The 8,578-nt window shown below is 32.5% G+C and overlaps 1 pseudogene across 1 annotated transcript; it reads right to left on the bottom strand.

Moving 5' to 3' along the window:
• Positions 1–6,164: 6,164 nt before the first annotated feature.
• Positions 6,165–7,980, bottom strand: LOC148212808 (putative WRKY transcription factor 51; annotated as a pseudogene). The gene is made up of 3 exons (XR_015789240.1): positions 7,658–7,980; positions 7,424–7,561; positions 6,165–6,320 (listed from the first exon to the last, which is right to left on the bottom strand). The product of XR_015789240.1 is annotated as a putative WRKY transcription factor 51 (transcript).
• Positions 7,981–8,578: the final 598 nt, after the last annotated feature.

Here is an 8,578-nt window from a genome sequence, read left to right as displayed (position 1 = left end):
CCAAGTGTTACTGGTTTCCATAGCTCAAAATTCTGTTTCCATAGCCTCACACCAATATGGAAAAGGGACTGCTTGATGGTAAAACTGTGGTTTAGAGGATATGGAAACATTAAGAGCAAAATTCTTGTAAGTAGGTGATAGACCATCATACGCTAAAAAAATGTTGCAAATGATATTTAACAGGGGAAAGAGGCAAAGGAGTGTCATTAATAATGTTGCGGTGATAATCCTTCAAATATGAAGGAGGCTGTACAACTCTTGAAGGCCGACGTACAACATCAAAGGTTGTACATCAGCAGAATTTTGTGCAGCAGCAACAGAATTTTGTGTAGCAGCAGCAGAATTTTGTACAATGGCAGATTGTGCAGTAGCAAAAGACAATGGCAAACAAATATCAACTGTAGCTGTATCATCATGAATCTCAACAATGTATGGAGAACCATCAGAAGAGGCAATAGCCGGCTGTGGAGGAACATCAGCCACTCTAGTAGGCATAGATGGTGTAGAATCAGAAATATGAGTCCAAAGCAGTAAGACTATGAGCAGCAGTAGGTGGGTCCAAATTTGTGGGAGCATCAAAAGGAGCAACAGAAGTGGAGTAATTAAAAGATTTAGGTAGGACTAAATCAAGAAAATGCTCAGGAACACTAGCCTTTGTAACTGTATGAAAAGGAAATAGATGTTAATGAAAAACTACCTCTCTTGAAATAAAAATTCCTGATTCTCAATATAATAAAGCTGATATCCCTTCATCCCGGGTGGATAACCAACAAAAATAGATGGAATAGGCCTTGGATGAAACTTAGAAGGATGCGTAGAAGAAGTGGATGCAAAATAAAAACATCCAAATACTTTTAAAGAAAAGAGTAGACCATTGAATAACAAAAAGATGGAGTTGAGTTGATTAGGTAAGATGTAGTAAGAATGCATTCGCCCCGAAAAGTAATCGGCACTTGAGAGTGAAAATATAAAGATCTAGCAACATTTAGCAAATGTTGGTGTTTTCGCTCTAGTATTGAATTTTATTCTGGTCAGCCTATGAAAAAAAAAAAAAAAAACTGATGCACAACGCGCCTTTAGATTGAAAAAATTTAGTAAAAGATAATTTTGGAGCATTATCAAAACGAAAGATTTTATATGCTTGCCAAATTGAGTTTCCACCAACTGAAAAAAAGTGTGGAATAATAACAAGAGCATGTGACTTTTTCCATACTAAGAATACCAAGTATAGCGAGAAAAGTCATCAACAAGTATCTATAACCAACATGAGTAGAGGTTTGATAGGGTCCTCGTACATCAGAATGCAATAGATTGAAAGAGGATGCAACAACATGGTTATGTGAATCAAAAGACGATATCTTCTGCTTAGCAAAGGGATAAACCAGACAAGGGTATTACTTTTATCTCTATGAGATAAAAAATGTAAAACATCCTTTAAAGCAACTAAATGTTTGTCTGAAAGGTGTTCAAGTGACACGACCTGCCCCAGATTACCCGACCTAACCTAGGACGTGACATGTCGACAATGGATTCCAACTACCGATGGATCTATTGTCAAACTAACATGAATTTTGATATGATATTTTGAAAAAAAAGCAAATCGTGGCTAGAAGATTTGGCTGAGTAAAATCATGAAAATTTTGACAGAGATTCCTCTGAAAATTGATAAAACACTACAGCGAAAAAATTGTTCACTTCATAATATAAGGTATCATCATACTACAACCAAACGTGTCTCTTCGCACACTATTCAAGACTTATCTCATAAATTAAAATCACAAATTAGATTTCATCGATAGAACACATTTTTGCCTCAATTTAATAATCAAACCCACAATAATTAATTAGTGCAATGCAACGCGGTGGAAAAAAAATGCTAGCCATGCTAATTTCAGAGATAAAACAACACTACAACATTTTCATGCAAACTAATATGCAATCTAGATGAGGTTGGTGGCAAATCTTGATCCCAATAGGCTCGTTGGAGACTCAATTGCTACCTAGAAGAAAAATTAAGGATAGAAAAGTGAGCTAACAGACTCTCAGTGAGTATAAGCAATTTATAAGGAAACAATGTTCAGAAAACTACTAACATAATCAATAATAAACTATAATTTGTGAGACTGTCATGAATACGTTGAGAAATAAATCACTTGAAATACTTAATGGTAATAGATTTTTTTTTTAACATCACCTTGAAAACATAGTCATGGCTAGGAAATCTCATCAATAAATCCATACTCGAAACTAGTCATACTGGCACGAAGCAGTCTCAATATGGACATTTGAGCAGACTAATCGTACCATATATGGAGAATCTCAATGCATATAGTAGAGCAACTAGTCATACTATACATCAAGAAATTTAAGATGCATAGTAGAACAAAACTGGTCATACTATACATCGAGTAACCTCAAGATATGTGTGTAGCAGAGCAAATCTAGTAATACTACATATCGAGCAAGCTCAACACACGTAGCAGAACAATCATGGTCATACTATGTATCAATTAACCTCAAGAGACACATAGCAGAGAAATAGTAGTCTACTATGTATCGGTAACCTCAAGAGACACAAAAAATGGTTATCAAACATATATGGTTTTTGTTTTTAAAAACAGAAAAACAAAAACCAAAAACTAAAACCAAAAACCAAAAACCAAAATGGTTATCAAACGGGCCTTTAGTAACCATTTAGAACAATTTCTCAAACTTGAGGGACCAAAGAGACATGTAGTCGAAACTTGAACCAAAAGTGTATTTTTTCCCAAAATATATATATATATATATATATGCAAAATCCTTCCTCTTAGCCATATTGTAAGATGGAAAAATCGAAATGCCATTATATTTTTAATAGATAAAAAGACATAATATCACATTTTTTTAAAAAATAAAAATAATTAGAAAAATACAATCTATTCTTACTTTCACAATTGACGATCCTGTTGAAGAAATAAAAATAATTTTGAAGATAAAGCCATCGGAAAATTGGAAAAATGAAACGTATGATTACATCAATTAAAATAGTTTTTTTTGTTTTTTTTTTTGGAACGGTACAATTAAAATAGTTTTCTTAGTCTAAAATATATTATGTTTGATTTTTTAATAAATAGGAATTGTACGAAGAAAAAAATATATATAATAAAAGGCGAAATGGAAATATAAAATTTATCTTATATAATACCTTCTCAATTTCTTTTAAATTGATATTTATTTAATTTGTGAAAACTAAAATAATAAATGAAAAATATTTAAACAACTTGCCATTAACGATTTTTTTTAATATCAAAATAGAATTAAAAAATTTCTATTTCTTGTAGTACAACAAATGTGGAGATAAATGATTGAACCTCCGACCTCTAGAAAAAGAGTAAAGTGTTTTAATTGCTAAGTTTAGTGTTGTTCATGAATTGAGTTGAGTTGGGTTGAGTTATTTTTTAGACCCAATCCAATTGTTCAAATGGTAAATTTCTTCCACCAAAACAATCCTTATTAAATAACAAACTGAACCAGACCCCAATTATAAAATATTTGAGTTGGGTTGATTCAAGTTATTGAGGTCAATTATTCAAAATATTGTATACCAAAAAATGGAAATGATAATATTTTAAATATTTTTTATATATTATCTAATATTACATTAGAGTTCGTAAGTCGATTTTATTTATATGGAAAAACCCTCCAAAACTTTTAGAAAAATATTTTTGAAAAGTTGTTGTAGATTAAATAATGTATAAAAAATTATTGAATAAAATAAAATAAAAATAAATATAAGTAAATATTATCATTATGGTGAGAAAAACAAACAATTTTAAAATTAATAGTATATTTGGGTTGGTTCGGTTCAACCCAAACGTATTTTAGGTGAATTCTTGAACCAACCCAATTTATGAAATTTTCATTTATTTGAATCCAACTTAACTATATATATATATATATATATATTATAACCCAACCTAAACCATATAAGTTGGATTGGGTTGATCGATTTTTTTAGGTCATCGGATTTTTTGAACACCGTAGATGAGTTATGCTCAGGTTGGCAGAAAAAGTTTCTCTTGGTATAAATATCATTTATATTTATTAGGAAAATATTTTGACTTTTCTATTTATTATAGCATCTACATTACCACGTTGCTTATGATTTTTTTTTTGGTACAACAACGTCGTGTTTATGAATTTTATAGTCTATTTTATTTTTATTTCTTTATTGCATTAGTATTTGCAAATCTTTAGTATATAAATATTGAAAATGCATTTTGTATTGTAAATCATGTTAAATAATTTTATCTTTGTTTTATATTAATTACACTACAAATTTATAATACCCTGAAGTATTTCCTACCTTTATAAATAATTCTTAGCTTACTTTACAAATTTATGATATAATGAAATTTCATACTTTCCAAAGAACATAAAATCAAATAGGCAATATGTAGATAGTAGAAAATGAATACAATGCTTTTGGATGCATTAAATTAAGTAATTAGTTTTAGAATTTCTATGAAATTATTATTGCGATTGGATTTTTTTCATCAACAAATTGCAGTTTTAATGTATTAGAGTTATTTGATTCTAAAAAAATTAATATGTCGAATATTTATAAAATTGGTAAAAAAAATTGTAAGGGCAAAATTAGCTAGCAAATAAGAATATTTAAGGGCAAAATTGGTATGTGAAAATTCTCCACTAATAAATATGTTTAATAATATAAATTTGTTACGACAAGATTTTTATATATATATAGAGTCAAAGCGAGCATAGGTCAGCGACATATATCTCTTAGGAGATTGTAAGTTTGATCCCAATATATATATATTGGAGGGAGAGAGAAAGAGAGCAAGTGTAATTACTAATTAGATAAATTTTATTTGAAGTGTTTCAAATTTAGGATAAAGAATTTGTTACTTGTCTCTTGCTGGTTGATTTAGGGATCATGTAATTGTTGGAGGTGATTTCTCATTAGTCACGTGTCAGACATATGATATGTTCAACAGTGATGAGCCAACACAGTGACTCACATCTAAGAGACTGTAGCTCAAACATATGTAAAAGGCGAGCCGAACTAGTGACTTGAGCATCGAAGTGTTACTCTCTTTTGCAGATCTCCTACTTGCATCACTTCAGTTGTCGAACTTCGCGGACTTGGTCAAATTCTTAACCAAACAGTAATCATCCCTTGGGTTGATTATATTGTTTGAAGGTTAGATGTTTGTGAGCGGTTAAGCACCAATAACCAGAGGGTTCCTAACTCGATTTCCATAATAGGCGAGCTTGGTCAAGTACTTTTCTTTAGCCCCTCCAAGGTGTTCCTCCCATCCGATCAAATTTTGTCACCCCTCTTAGGATTTTGAAGGAGGGGAGAATCTATATATCTAACGACTTTGAAATAAAGCAACTCAACATCGAGAGATTTGCTACCAAATTATGTATCTCGCTCTTTAACCCATTTTGGAGTGCACATGTTCAAAATCGATATGATTTTAAATTTATTTATTTCAACTAAAATTTCAATATTTTCATTGAAATTTTAACACAGAGTTACTGTTCTCCATTACAAGAATTTTAGGTTTCTCCCGACGCTTTTTTGCTCGCCAAACAAAAGGGGTGGGAAAAAGTTATTCTTCGTGACGATTTCTACTTCGTTGTGATATAGCAAACTTCTCCTGACGTTTACTAAAAATATCAGGATTGGCCTCTTTGCCTGATATTTTTTTCAAAAGCTAGCGTTGGGAGCAAATTGGCCCGACGTACCAAATTGACAATTTCTCCCAGCATTTTTGTAAAAAAAGTCTAGATATGTCTTTTTGCCCGACTCTTTGCAAAACAAAGTCGGGAGAATGATAGCAACTTGGGTGCCAAGTTGTTGCCCTTCTCTCGATGCTTTGTAAAAAGAATTGGGAGAAAAGACCTCTCCCGAGGTTTGGCGTAAAAAGGTCGGGAGAAAGACAGCCAGTAACCTAAACGTCAAGTTGATTTTCCCGACGCTTCTTACAAAATAGAAAAACAAAAATTAGAAACACGAGAAAGAAAAAAATATCAACATCACCAAAGAGGACTTTAAGGCTTCTAGATTTATCTATGCAAAAGTAATACAAAATATAAAAAATGTAATCATGTACATGGAAATGACAAATTGGACAATCTTGTTACATTGACATCTAGGTAAATGATGGCATTTGATTGTAATAAACCACAAAGGGCTCTCATGGTTGTGAATTCCCTCATAAGTAGTAATCACATAGCTTGCATCCTCTCTGTCTCTTTCCACCTTCTTCTTCACAGTGCATCCTTCACTTGAACATTTATAGTAATTTCTGTACCAATAACCACACTTTTCTCAAAACCCATGTACATTATATTTATATTTTAGGCTAAATAGCCAGAATTTTTCGATTACAGTTTGGTTTTTATTGTTCTAAAATTTTCAATTTAATCCATAATGGTTTCATAAATCTCTGAAATGTTCTTACTATGTTCATAGATAGCTCTTCTACCTTTAATAATTTAGTCTTTATGATTTTAAAAGTTTCAATTGATTTAATATGGTTTGATTAAATCTTCGAAAGAAAAAAAATCATGTTATGGCATGATGCTAACAGTTGTAACACTTTTTCTCAACGCAATAAAGGGGACCGATAAAAGTTGGCGTGTCTAATTAGACCATAAGGTAGGGACATTCATGGGTCGGGTTGGTTTTAGAAGGTTTTTTTGGACCAACCCGAATTCGAGTCAATCGATTATGCTCGGGAAACTGATAAAGATTCTCCAACCACAAACTGAATCGAATTTTCAATTCTAAAAAAGAAAAACAACCCAACCTAAAACGAACAAATTTCTAATTAACCCAACCTAATCCTTATAATTTGGATTGGATTACACGGGTCGCTCGGATCATCGAATTTTTGAACACTCCTGATATATGATCAAATAGAAACTTTTAAAGCAATTCACAGCAAATTGAAGCTAAACACATAAGGACTATCATTATTTTATCATACAAAATATTATAATATATTTCAATCTTTTTATAAAGCTCTCCTATCATACCAGTGCTGCACAACAACACCAAACGTTGACTATACTTTTTTTTTCATTCTCGTCCCTTGGTGAAATTACTATAATACTCTCCCCCCTCTCTCTCAAATTGAATGTGAATCACACATATATACCAAATATATATTATCTATAATTTATCATATAATATATATTATCCCTAACTTTACTTTATATGTTTTTGACTATTATTCCAGCCGCCTCCAACATATGGTCTGTGACAACTGAATAAGACACATAAAATTACACGTCTAAATCAAAAGGTCCCCTAATTAAATTGTCCCCAACCAAAATTTCATGACCAAAATCAAATCTGATTCAATTTTTAAAAAGTTTAATTTGAAGCCATAACTTAATTAATCACCTGGGATTTGGGCTGTTCTTCACAGACTTCTTCCCATATTTCCTCCACTTGTAGCCATCATCCATGATCTCTTGCTCCGATTTGGTCCTAAAGGCAACCCTACACCCCACATCTTCCTTCTTCTTCTTCCCTTCGTTCCTGCAAAACGAAACGGTATTCAAACTCTTAAACTCATGGTTCGGAATTCGAATTCCAAAGTGGGTTTAGTTTTTAAAGCTAAATGGAGGCACTTGCATGGACGATGTCGCTCCTGACGATGCTACGGTACTAGATCCACTGTCGACTACGGCACAACTATTGCCACTGTCCACTCCAGTGATCTTCTCTGACGAGGCGATGCTAGGCGAGGAGGAAGCGGCTTGGTCGTCGATGTTGATGTTGTCGTCGTTGAGCATGAGGTAATCGGAGAGGTCGAAGTCGAAGAAAACAGACGGGTCGAGGATTGGGGGAAAATGAGTGTAATTAGGATTAGGGTTAGGGTTAGGATCTTGTTGAGGGAAGCTGGCCATTGGGAAAGAGAAACGGAGTTGGTGTGAAAAGAGGCAGCTGGTTGTAAGGAATGGATGAGATTTTATAATAAGAGATATTAATTAATTCTTTTTTTTCCTTTTTTTTAGTATTTCTCTCTCTCTCTTTCATGGGCAGTTTCCTACGAAGAAGATGCTTTGAAAGTTCTTAATTGGGGACACGTGGCGGCTTTGGAGTGACTAGGTGACGTCACTGTCGTGACGTTTGGTGCACACTTTATTGTACTGTAACGGACCACTTTTCCTTTTTTTTTAGGACAATTTTCTCTTAATTGCTTTTTTTTCCTTCTTTTTTTTTGTTAAATTAACTTTATTTTGAATTTGGTACGTATCATATTTTTTTCTTATTTGTACTTAATCCTTATGAAGGGGAGATTGAAGGATGGATTAGATGGTAATATACATGCCATATTGAGCCATATACTTGAATTGACTGGTATGTATAAAAAAAAAGAAAAAAAATTCTTGCTATAGCATATTTTTTGATATCGCAAAAATCATCGGTAGATTATAGGAAAATGTTTATCCCAACGAAAGTATAAATCATCGGCGAAAGGCTGAAAATGTTGATGAAAAATGGGGTGTGGGGAAAAAGTATGGTTTTTCATCGTTTCATTTCATCGTTTTG

The sequence above is a fragment of the Momordica charantia genome (assembly GCF_013281855.1).
Source record: "Momordica charantia cultivar OHB3-1 chromosome 2 unlocalized genomic scaffold, Mcharantia_2.0 BLBB01000002.1, whole genome shotgun sequence".
Taxonomy (NCBI): domain Eukaryota; kingdom Viridiplantae; phylum Streptophyta; class Magnoliopsida; order Cucurbitales; family Cucurbitaceae; genus Momordica; species Momordica charantia.
The sequence above is the reverse complement of the archived record's forward strand: the minus strand, read 5'-3'. Positions and strand labels throughout refer to the sequence as shown.